Source organism: Choloepus didactylus, chromosome 7 (assembly GCF_015220235.1).
Source record: "Choloepus didactylus isolate mChoDid1 chromosome 7, mChoDid1.pri, whole genome shotgun sequence".
NCBI lineage: Eukaryota > Metazoa > Chordata > Mammalia > Pilosa > Megalonychidae > Choloepus > Choloepus didactylus.
The window spans coordinates 130,066,373-130,076,041 of record NC_051313.1 but is presented as its reverse complement, the minus strand read 5'-3'; the positions used below and the strand labels follow the sequence as shown (position 1 = coordinate 130,076,041).

The 9,669-nt window shown below is 42.2% G+C and overlaps 1 pseudogene; it reads left to right on the top strand.

Annotated features, from left to right (window-relative positions):
• The first annotated feature begins 445 nt into the window (after positions 1 to 445).
• On the top strand, positions 446 to 2,134 carry LOC119540817 (annotated as a pseudogene).
• The last annotated feature ends 7,535 nt before the right edge of the window (positions 2,135 to 9,669 follow it).

The window sequence follows — 9,669 nt, the reverse complement described above, 5'->3', positions numbered from 1 at the left end:
TCCCCTCACATGCACTTACAGACAAAATTATGAATAATCAAAAGCTGTTAAAAGGAATAAATACAGTTGTTTTCAGATTGGAAATTGTGAAGGATAACAGGATGGTTTAATAATCACAGGGTTGAAAGGACATTACCAGGATATGACATAAGTTGGAATTCTATAATCAACACCATGGGTTGATTAGAGGCTACATATAAAAAAGCTGTTTGCCAGTGACCCTTGTTTTGTAAGCTTGTTCAGAAACAGCACATAAAAAGACATGAAATTTTGAGAACTATTTACCAAAATTCAAAATAATCATATCAGAATTAGTGAAGAACCTCTGTTTTATTTTCTACTATACCCTTTACTAGAGTTATTAAATGTAAATAATAAAACTGAAACAATAGGATTTTGTCTCCTTTTCCACCCCCACCCCACCTCTCTGGGAGATGATGACCTCATGGATGTTGCCACAAGGAGGAAGGAGGAAGGAGGAAGTCACTGGCAAATGGTTAGTCAGTTTTACACCAACCCAGAGAAACGAGACATTATGTGCCTAAATATGTTTACACTCTTAAGGAAATCTTATTCCATCATCTTGGAGACTGACATATTTATGTTAGAAATCTGGTGCCTGGATACAACAGGTAAATGAGTTGAGCAAACTAATTTTGGAAAAGAAAAATGCAATTATCAAAAGTGGTGGCACCCTCTTTGCACTCACATTCCTGAGTAAGAGCTGGTTGTAGGGCGCAGTCATCTTTCTTGGACTGGAGTCGTGTTGATCAGGAAGATACATGACTGTGTCCATATCCCGAGTCCTGGCCTCTCGCTTTATTCCCCAGACAACACGAGCTTCACCACCTGCTCCACCACCTTCTCCACCAACTACCATTCCCTGGGCTTGGTCCAGTTGCCCAGCCACTGGGTCTGGCCAGCCAGCAGCACGGCCAGCATCTATGTGGGCACCAGGGACTCGGGCTCCCAGACCTCCGTGTCCCGCTCCTCTAGCTCCTGGGGCTGCTGGGGGTCCAGGGACCTGGCCAGAGGGGTTGCCGGGTGTCTGGTGGGAATGGGGGGCACCCAGGGCAAGAAGGAGACCATGCAAGCCCTGAATGACTGCCTAGCCTCCCACCTGGACAGAGTAGGGAGCCTGGAGACTGAGAATCGGAGACTGAAGGGCAGAATTCGGGAACACCTGGAGAAAACGGGATCCCAGGTTAGGGACTGGAGCCACTACTTCAAGATCATTGAGGAACTGAAGGCTCAGATCTTTGAAATTTCTGTGGAAAATGCCCACCTTGTTCTGCAGATTGACAATGCCTGGCTGGCTGCTGATGAATTCAGAGTCAAGTACGAGACTGAGCTGGCCAGGCACCAGTCGGTGGAGAGTGACATCCATGGGCTCCACGCGGTCACTGATGACACCAACGTCACTCAGCTGCAGCTGGAGACTGAGATCAAGGCTCTCAAGGAGGAGCTGCTCTTCATGAAGAAGAACCATGAGGAGGAAGTAAAGGGCCTACAAGCCCAGATTGCCAGCTCTGCACTGACCGTGGAGGTGGACGCACCCAAGTCTCAGGACCTCAGCAAGATCATGGCAGACATCTGAGCCTAGTATGACAAGTTGGCTCAGAAGAACCAAGAGGAGCTGGACAAGTACTGGTCTCAGCAGATTGAAGAGAGCACTACAGTGGTCACCTCTCAGTCCACTGAGATAGGAGCTGCTGAGATGACACTCACAGAGCTGAGATGTACTGTCCAGTCCTCAGAAATTGACCTGGACTCCATGAGAAACCTGAAAGCCAGCCTGAAGAACAGCCTGTGGGAGCTGGAAGCCTGCTATGCCCTGCAGATGGAGCAGCTTGTCAACGGGGTGCTACTGCACCTGGAGTCGGAGCTGGCACAGACCCGGGCAGAGGGGCAGCACCAGGCCCAGGAGTATGAGGCCCTGCTGAACATCAAGGTCAAGCTGGAGACTGAGATTGCCACCTATTGCCGCCTGCTAGAAGACGGAGAGGACTTCAGTCTCAGCGATGCACTAGGCAGCAGCAACTCCACACAAACCATCCGCAAGACCACCATCCACAGGATTGTGGATGGCAAAGTGGTATCTGAGACCAATGACACTAAAGTTCTGAGGCACTGAGGCAGCAGAAGCAAGGTGCCCTTTGGGGAAGCGGTGACCGATAAAAACTTCTGCATCTTCAAAAAAGATACGTGAGCAGCTGCATCTCTGCGGAAGTGGTGGTGCCAGAGAAAGGACAGGAACAACTCACATTAAAAGTACACTAGAACACCATGACCAAGTGGGGTTCATTCCAGGCATGCAAGGATGGTTCAACATAAGAAAATCAATCAATGTATTACGACACATTAACAAGTCAAAAGGGAAAAATCAATTGATCATCTCAATAGATGCTGAAAAAGCATTTGACAAAATCCAACATCCCTTTTTGATAAAAACACTTCAAAAGGTAGGAATTGAAGGAAACTTCCTCAACATGATAAAGAGCATATATGAAAAACCCACAGCCAGCATAGTACTCAATGGTGAGAGACTGAAAGCCTTCCCTCTAAGATCAGGAACAAGACAAGGATGCCCGCTGTCACCACTGTTATTCAACATTGTGCTAGAAGTGCTAGCCAGGGCAATCCGGCAAGACAAAGAAATAAAAGGCATCCAAATTGGAAAACAAGAAGTAAAACTGTCATTGTTTGCAGATGATATGATCTTATATCTAGAAAACCCTGAGAAATCGACGATACAGCTACTAGAGCTAATAAACAAATTTAGCAAAGTAGCGGGATACAAGATTAATGCACATAAGTCAGTAATGTTTCTATATGCTAGAAATGAACAAACTGAAGAGACACTCAAGAAAAAGATACCATTTTCAATAGCAACTAAAAAAATCAAGTACCTAGGAATAAATTTAACCAAAGATGTAAAAGACCTATACAAAGAAAACTACATAACTCTACTAAAAGAAATAGAAGGGGACCTTAAAAGATGGAAAAATATTCCATGTTCATGGATAGGAAGACTAAATGTCATAAAGATGTCAATTCTACCCAAACTCATCTACAGATTCAATGCAATCCCAATCAAAATTCCAACAACCTACTTTGCAGACTTGGAAAAGCTAGTTATCAAATTTGTTTGGAAAGGGAAGATGCCTCGAATTGCTAAAGACACTCTAAAAAAGAAAAACGAAGTGGGAGGACTTACACTCCCTGACTTTGAAGCTTATTATAAAGCCACAGTTGCCGAAACAGCATGGTACTGGCACAAAGATAGACATATAGATCAATGGAATCGAATTGAGAATTCAGAGATAGACCCTCAGATCTATGGCTGACTGATCTTTGATAAGGCCCCCAAAGTCACTGAACTGAGTCATAATGGTCTTTTCAACAAATGGGGCTGGGAGAGTTGGATATCCATATCCAAAAGAATGAAAGAGGACCCCTACCTCACCCCCTACACAAAAATTAACTCAAAATGGACCAAAGATCTCAATATAAAAGAAAGTACCATAAAACTCCTAAAAGATAATGTAGGAAAACATCTTCAAGACCTTGAGTTAGGCGGCCACTTCCTAGACTTTACACCCAAAGCACAAGCAACAAAAGAAAAAATAGATAAATGGGAACTCCTCAAGCTTAGAAGTTTCTGCACCTCAAAGGAATTTCTCAAAAAGGTAAAGAGGCAGCCAACTCAATGGGAAAAAATTTTTGGAAACCATGTATCTGACAAAAGACTGATATCTTGCATATATAAAGAAATCCTACAACTCAATGACAATAGTACAGACAGCCCAATTATAAAATGGGCAAAAGATATGAAAAGACAGTTCTCTGAAGAGGAAATACAAATGGCCAAGAAACACATGAAAAAGTGTTCAGCTTCACTAGCTATTAGAGAGATGCAAATTAAGACCACAATGAGATACCGTCTAACACCGATTAGAATGGCTGCCATTAAACAAACAGGAAACTACAAATGCTGGAGGGGATGTGGAGAAACTGGAACTCTTATTCATTGCTGGTGGGACTGTATAATGGTTCAGCCACTCTGGAAGTCAGTCTGGCAGTTCCTTAGAAAACTAGATATAGAGTTACTGTTCGATCAAGCGATTGCACTTCTCGGTATATACCCGGAAGGTCGGAAAGCAGTGACACGAACAGATATCTGCACGCCAATGTTCATAGCAGCATTATTCATAATTGCCAAGAGATGGAAACAACCCAAATGTCCTTCAACAGATGAGTGGATAAAGAAAATGTGGTATATACACACGATGGAATACTACGCGGCAGTAAGAAGGAACGATCTCGTGAAACATATGACAACATGGATGAACCTTGAAGACATAATGCTGAGCGAAATAAGCCAGGCACAAAAAGAGAAATATTATATGCTACCACTAATGTGAACTTTGAAAAATGTAAAACAAATGGTTTATAATGTAGAATGTAGGGGAACCAGCAATAGAGAGCAATTAAGCAAGGGGGAACAATAATCCAAGAAGAACAGATAAGCTATTTAACGTTCTGGGGATGCCCAGGAATGACTGTGGTCTGTTAATTTCTGATGGATATAGTAGGAACAAGTTCACAGAAATGTTGCTATATTAGGTAACTTTCTTGGGGTAAAGTAGGAACATGTTGGAAGTTAAGCAGTTATCTTAGGTTAGTTGTCTTTTTCTTACTCCCTTGTTATGGTCTCTTTGAAATGTTCTTTTATTGTATGTTTGTTTTCTTTTTAACTTTTTTTTCATACAGTTGATTTAAAAAAGAAGGCAAAGTTAAAAAAAAAAAAAAGAAAAACAAGGAAAAAAAGATGTAGTGCCCCCTTGAGGAGCCTGTGGAGAATGCAGGGGTATTCGCCTACCCCACCTCCATGGTTGCTAACATGACCACAGACATAGGGGACTGGTGGTTTGATGGGTTGAGCCCTCTACCATAGGTTTTACCCTTGGGAAGACGGTTGCTGCAAAGGAGAGGCTAGGCCTCCCTATAATTGTGCCTAAGAGCCTCCTCCCGAATGCTTCTTTGTTGCTCAGATGTGGCCCTCTCTCTCTAGCTAAGCCAACTTGAAAGGTGAAATCACTGCCCTCCCCCCTACGTGGGATCAGACACCCAGGGGAGTGAATCTCCCTGGCAACGTGGAATATGACTCCCGGGGAGGAATGTAGACCTGGCATCGTGGGATGGAGAACATCTTCTTGACCAAAAGGGGGATGTGAAAGGAAATGAAATAAGCTTCAGTGACAGAGAGATTGCAAAAGGAGCCGAGAGGTCACTCTGGTGGGCACTCTTATGCACACTTTAGACAACCCTTTTTAGGTTCCAAAGAATTGGGGTAGCTGGTGGTGGATACCTGAAACTATCAAACTACAACCCCGAACCCATGAATCTTGAAGACAGTTGTATAAAAATGTAGCTTATGAGGGGTGACAATGGGATTGGGAAAGCCATAAGGACCACACTCCACTTTGTCTAGTTTATGGATGGATGAGTAGAAAAATAGGGGAAGGAAACAAACAGACAAAGGTACCCAGTGTTCTTTTTTACTTCAATTGCTCTTTTTCACTCTAATTATTATTCTTGTTATTTTTGTGTGTGTGCTAATGAAAGTGTCAGGGATTGATTTAGGTGATGAATGTACAACTATGTAATGGTACTGTGAACAATCGAAAGTGCGATTTGTTTTGTATGACTGCGTGGTATGTGAATATATCTCAATAAAATGAAGATTAAGAAAAAAAAAAAGAATACACTAGAGGTAATGGCATTGACATGGCAACATAAACAGCTGCTGAAAACTGCTCCCCAGATAGCAAAAATGAGAGATTACCTGGACTTGTTCAGAACTCTGGAGGAAGGTATGGATGGGAGAAGGACCCTACAGATGCTGAATTGAAGCAGAAGAGAGATATCAGGTAGGAGAACTCCCTTGCAAGCTGGCGGGTCCTCTCCCCTCCCCCTCACTCAGTCTCATGCAGCATGAAGGGAACATAGAACCAGCAGTTAGGATTCCTCTCACTTCCCACCAGGGACACAGTCTAAAAATCACTCACAGCAGTGAGGCAGATCCCCATTATTTGGAGATCAGGGGGATAGGGGAGGACATTTCAAGGCCCAGATCACTGAGGGATGAAGAGTCTGAGAAAACAAGGGCAGAAGCCATTTCTAGCCCTGAATTTGAAAGCCCTTTCCCCACCCTTGAGGAACATAGTATCCTGTGGCCTGAGACTTGCCTGGGAGACGGCTGAAAACTGCAGCAGCTGGGGGAGTCCTCTACTATTGAGGGAGTGGGGGACAGCCCACATTGAGTCAGACTTTACCCAGCAACGTGAGGGTGTGGGAAACCCACAGCTTCAGCCATGCCCAGTCAGACAGAGGCACGAGGAGGGGTAATTCAGCATCACCCAGCCAGACTCAGCTGGGCTCTAAGAAGTAATTTAGACCCACCCAGCCAGATTCACCTGAGCTGTAAGAGGTAATTCAGCCCTGTCCAGACAGACACAGCCAGGCTAAAACAGGTAATTCAGCCCCACCCTCCCAGAAGCAGCTGAACTCCAATAGGTAATTCCGCCTCACCTGGTTAGAAATAGCCTCGGCTCCAGAAGGTTAACACCTTCTGAGGACAATTAAGTCATGGAACAGCACCATCTGCTGGGAAGACTGGAAAGTGCAAGGGAATATTAAGACTTCTCAGAACCTCTGTAGACCTTATTCTGGGAAACCGGCCCTGTTTAAATTGAGAAATACGGACAACCAAACAGTTAAAGCAGTGCTCTAAAGCAAACCCAGGGTTTGCTGACTGGCAGAAAAACATAACACCACTGGAAGCCAGCAGACTTGTTTTGCCAACACATAGAGAACTTGCTGTGGTGCCCAGTTCCCACCCCTCTGAGGCAGGCTGCTGTGGGTGCCTGGTTATAGAGGGGCAGAGCTGATCTGAAAACTGGCTGGTGAGAAAGACATACAGGCAGGGCAGAAACCAAAATAATAAGAGCTAAAAGTTCTGATCAGTTAAACAAAAGCTATGATAGAGGTCTAGAATAAGTTGATCTGAATGCCAAAGAACAAATAGAAAACTAAGCCAACTGTTCTGGTTTGCTAATGCTGCCTTTTTGCAAAATACCAGAAATAGATTGGCTTTTATAAAGGGATTTATTTGGTTACAAAGTTACAATCTTAAGGCCATAAAGTGTCCAAAGCAAGGCATCAGCCATAGGGTACCTTCACTGGAGAAAGGCCACTGGCATCAGGAAAACCTCTGTTAGCTGGGAAGGCTGTGGTGTCTGCTTGCTCCTAGGTTGCATTTCAAAATGGCATTCTCCAAAATGTTGCTCTTGGGGCATTTTGCCCTCTCTTAGCTGCAGCTCTTCTTAAAATGTCATTCTCAGTTGCTCTCCAAAATGTCACTCTTAAGCTGCTCCCAGATTGTGTTTCAAAATGGCGTCCCCCAAAATGTCTCTGTATCAACTTCTTGGGGCAAATTCTGGGCTAGTACCTCAGTAAAACTCTGCTTTCAAGAGCTGTCTTCAAAATGTATCTGTAAGTTGCAGCTCTGAGTTTCTTCTGTTTGTCAGCTGTTTTATATGACTCCAGTGATTTAATTCAGACCCACCCAGAATGGGTAGGGTAATGCCTCCATGGAAATTATCCAAAAGTCTTGCCCAGAGTTGATTGAGTCACATCTCCATGGAAACACTCGATTGAAGAATTCCAATCTAATCAACACTAATATGTCTGCCCCCCACAAGATTGCATCAAAGAATATGGCTTTTTCTGGGGGACATAATATATACAAAACAGCACACCAACCAATAAGAAAGCCCAAAGTAAAACAGTGAAAACGACCTCTTGAATAAACTAATCAGGAAACCAATTCCCAGACACCAACAAAAAATTAAGAGTCACACTAGGAAAAACAAAGATATGGCCCAGTCAAAGGAACAAACTAACACTTCAAACAAGATACAGGAGTTGAAAAAACTAATTAAAGATATTCAAACAAACATGCTGTTGTTTAAAAAAATCAAATTCAAAAATCAAATCAACATGCTGAGGGAAGATATGGTAAAAGAGGTGAAGGATATAAAGAAGACATCGGGTGAACATAAGGAAGGACTCAAAAGTTTGAAAAAATAAATGGCAGAACTTACGGGCAAAATAGAAGAGATGAAAAACACAACGGACACTTACAACAACATAGTTTGAAGACGTAGAAGAAAGGATTAGTGAACTAGAGGACAGCACATCTAAAATACTACATACAAAGGAACAGATAGGGAGAAGAATGGAAAAATATAAGCAAGGTCTCAGGGAACTGAATGACAGTATGAAGCACAAGAATATAATGACATAGGTGACCCAGAATGAGAAGAGAAGGGAAAGGGGGCAGAAAGAATAATGAAGGCAATAATCACTGAAAATTTCCCATCTCTTATAAAAGACCTAAAATTACAGATCCAAGAAGCACAGCATACTCCAAACAGAACAGATCCAAATAGACCTATTCCAAGACACTTACTGACCAGATTGCCAAAGGTTAAAGATAGAGAATTCTGAAAGCTGCAAGAGAAAACTGTCCATCACAGAGAAGACAAGCATGATAAGACTATGTGTGGATTTCTCAGCAAAAACCATGGAGGCGAGAAGGCAATGGTATAATATATTTAAGATACTGAAAGAGAAAAACTGCCAAGAAATAATTCTATATCTAGAAAAACTGTCCTTCAAAAATGAGGGAGAATTTAAAATATTTTCAGACAAGCAGACACTGAGAGAGTTTGTGAACAAGAGACTTCCTTTACAAGAAATACTAAAGGGAGTGCAACAGGCAAAAAGGAAAAGATGAGAGAAAGAGATTTGGAGAAGAGTGTGGAAATTAAGACTATCAAGAAAGGTAAAAGAAAAGAGAGGGAGAAAAAATAAGATGTAACATATAAAACCCAACAGACAAAATGGTAGAAGAAAGTATTGCCTTTACAGTAATAACATTAAATGTTAATGTTTTAAACTCCCTAATAAAAAGACATAGAGTGGCAGAATGGATTAAAAAACAGGACACAATTACATGCTGTCTACAAGAGACTCACCTTAGGGACAATTCTCTATCTTTAACCTTTGGCAATCTGGTCAGTAAGTGTCTTGGAATAGGTCTATTTGGATCTGTTTTGTTTGGAGTATGCTGTGCTTCTTGGATCTGAAAGTGAAAGGTTGGAAAAAGATATTTCATGCAAACAACAGCCAGAAAAGAGCGGGGGTAGCTACTCTACTATTGAACAAAATAAACTTCAAATGTAAAACAATTAAAAGAGACAATGAGGGGCACAATATATTAATAAAAGGGACAATTCATCAAGAAGACATAAGAATCATAAATATTTATGCATCATGCCAAAGCACCCCAAATATATGAGGCACATACTGACAACACTGAAGGGAGAAATAGACACCTCTACAATAATAGTTGGAGACTTCAATAGACTACTCTCATCCATGGATAGAACATCTAGACAGAGGATCATTAAGGAAACAGAGATGTTGAATAGTATGATAAATGAACTAGACTTAACAGACATTTATAGAACAGTCCACTCCACAACAACAGGATATACATTTTCCTCAAGTGCACATGGAACATTCTCCAGGATAGACCAC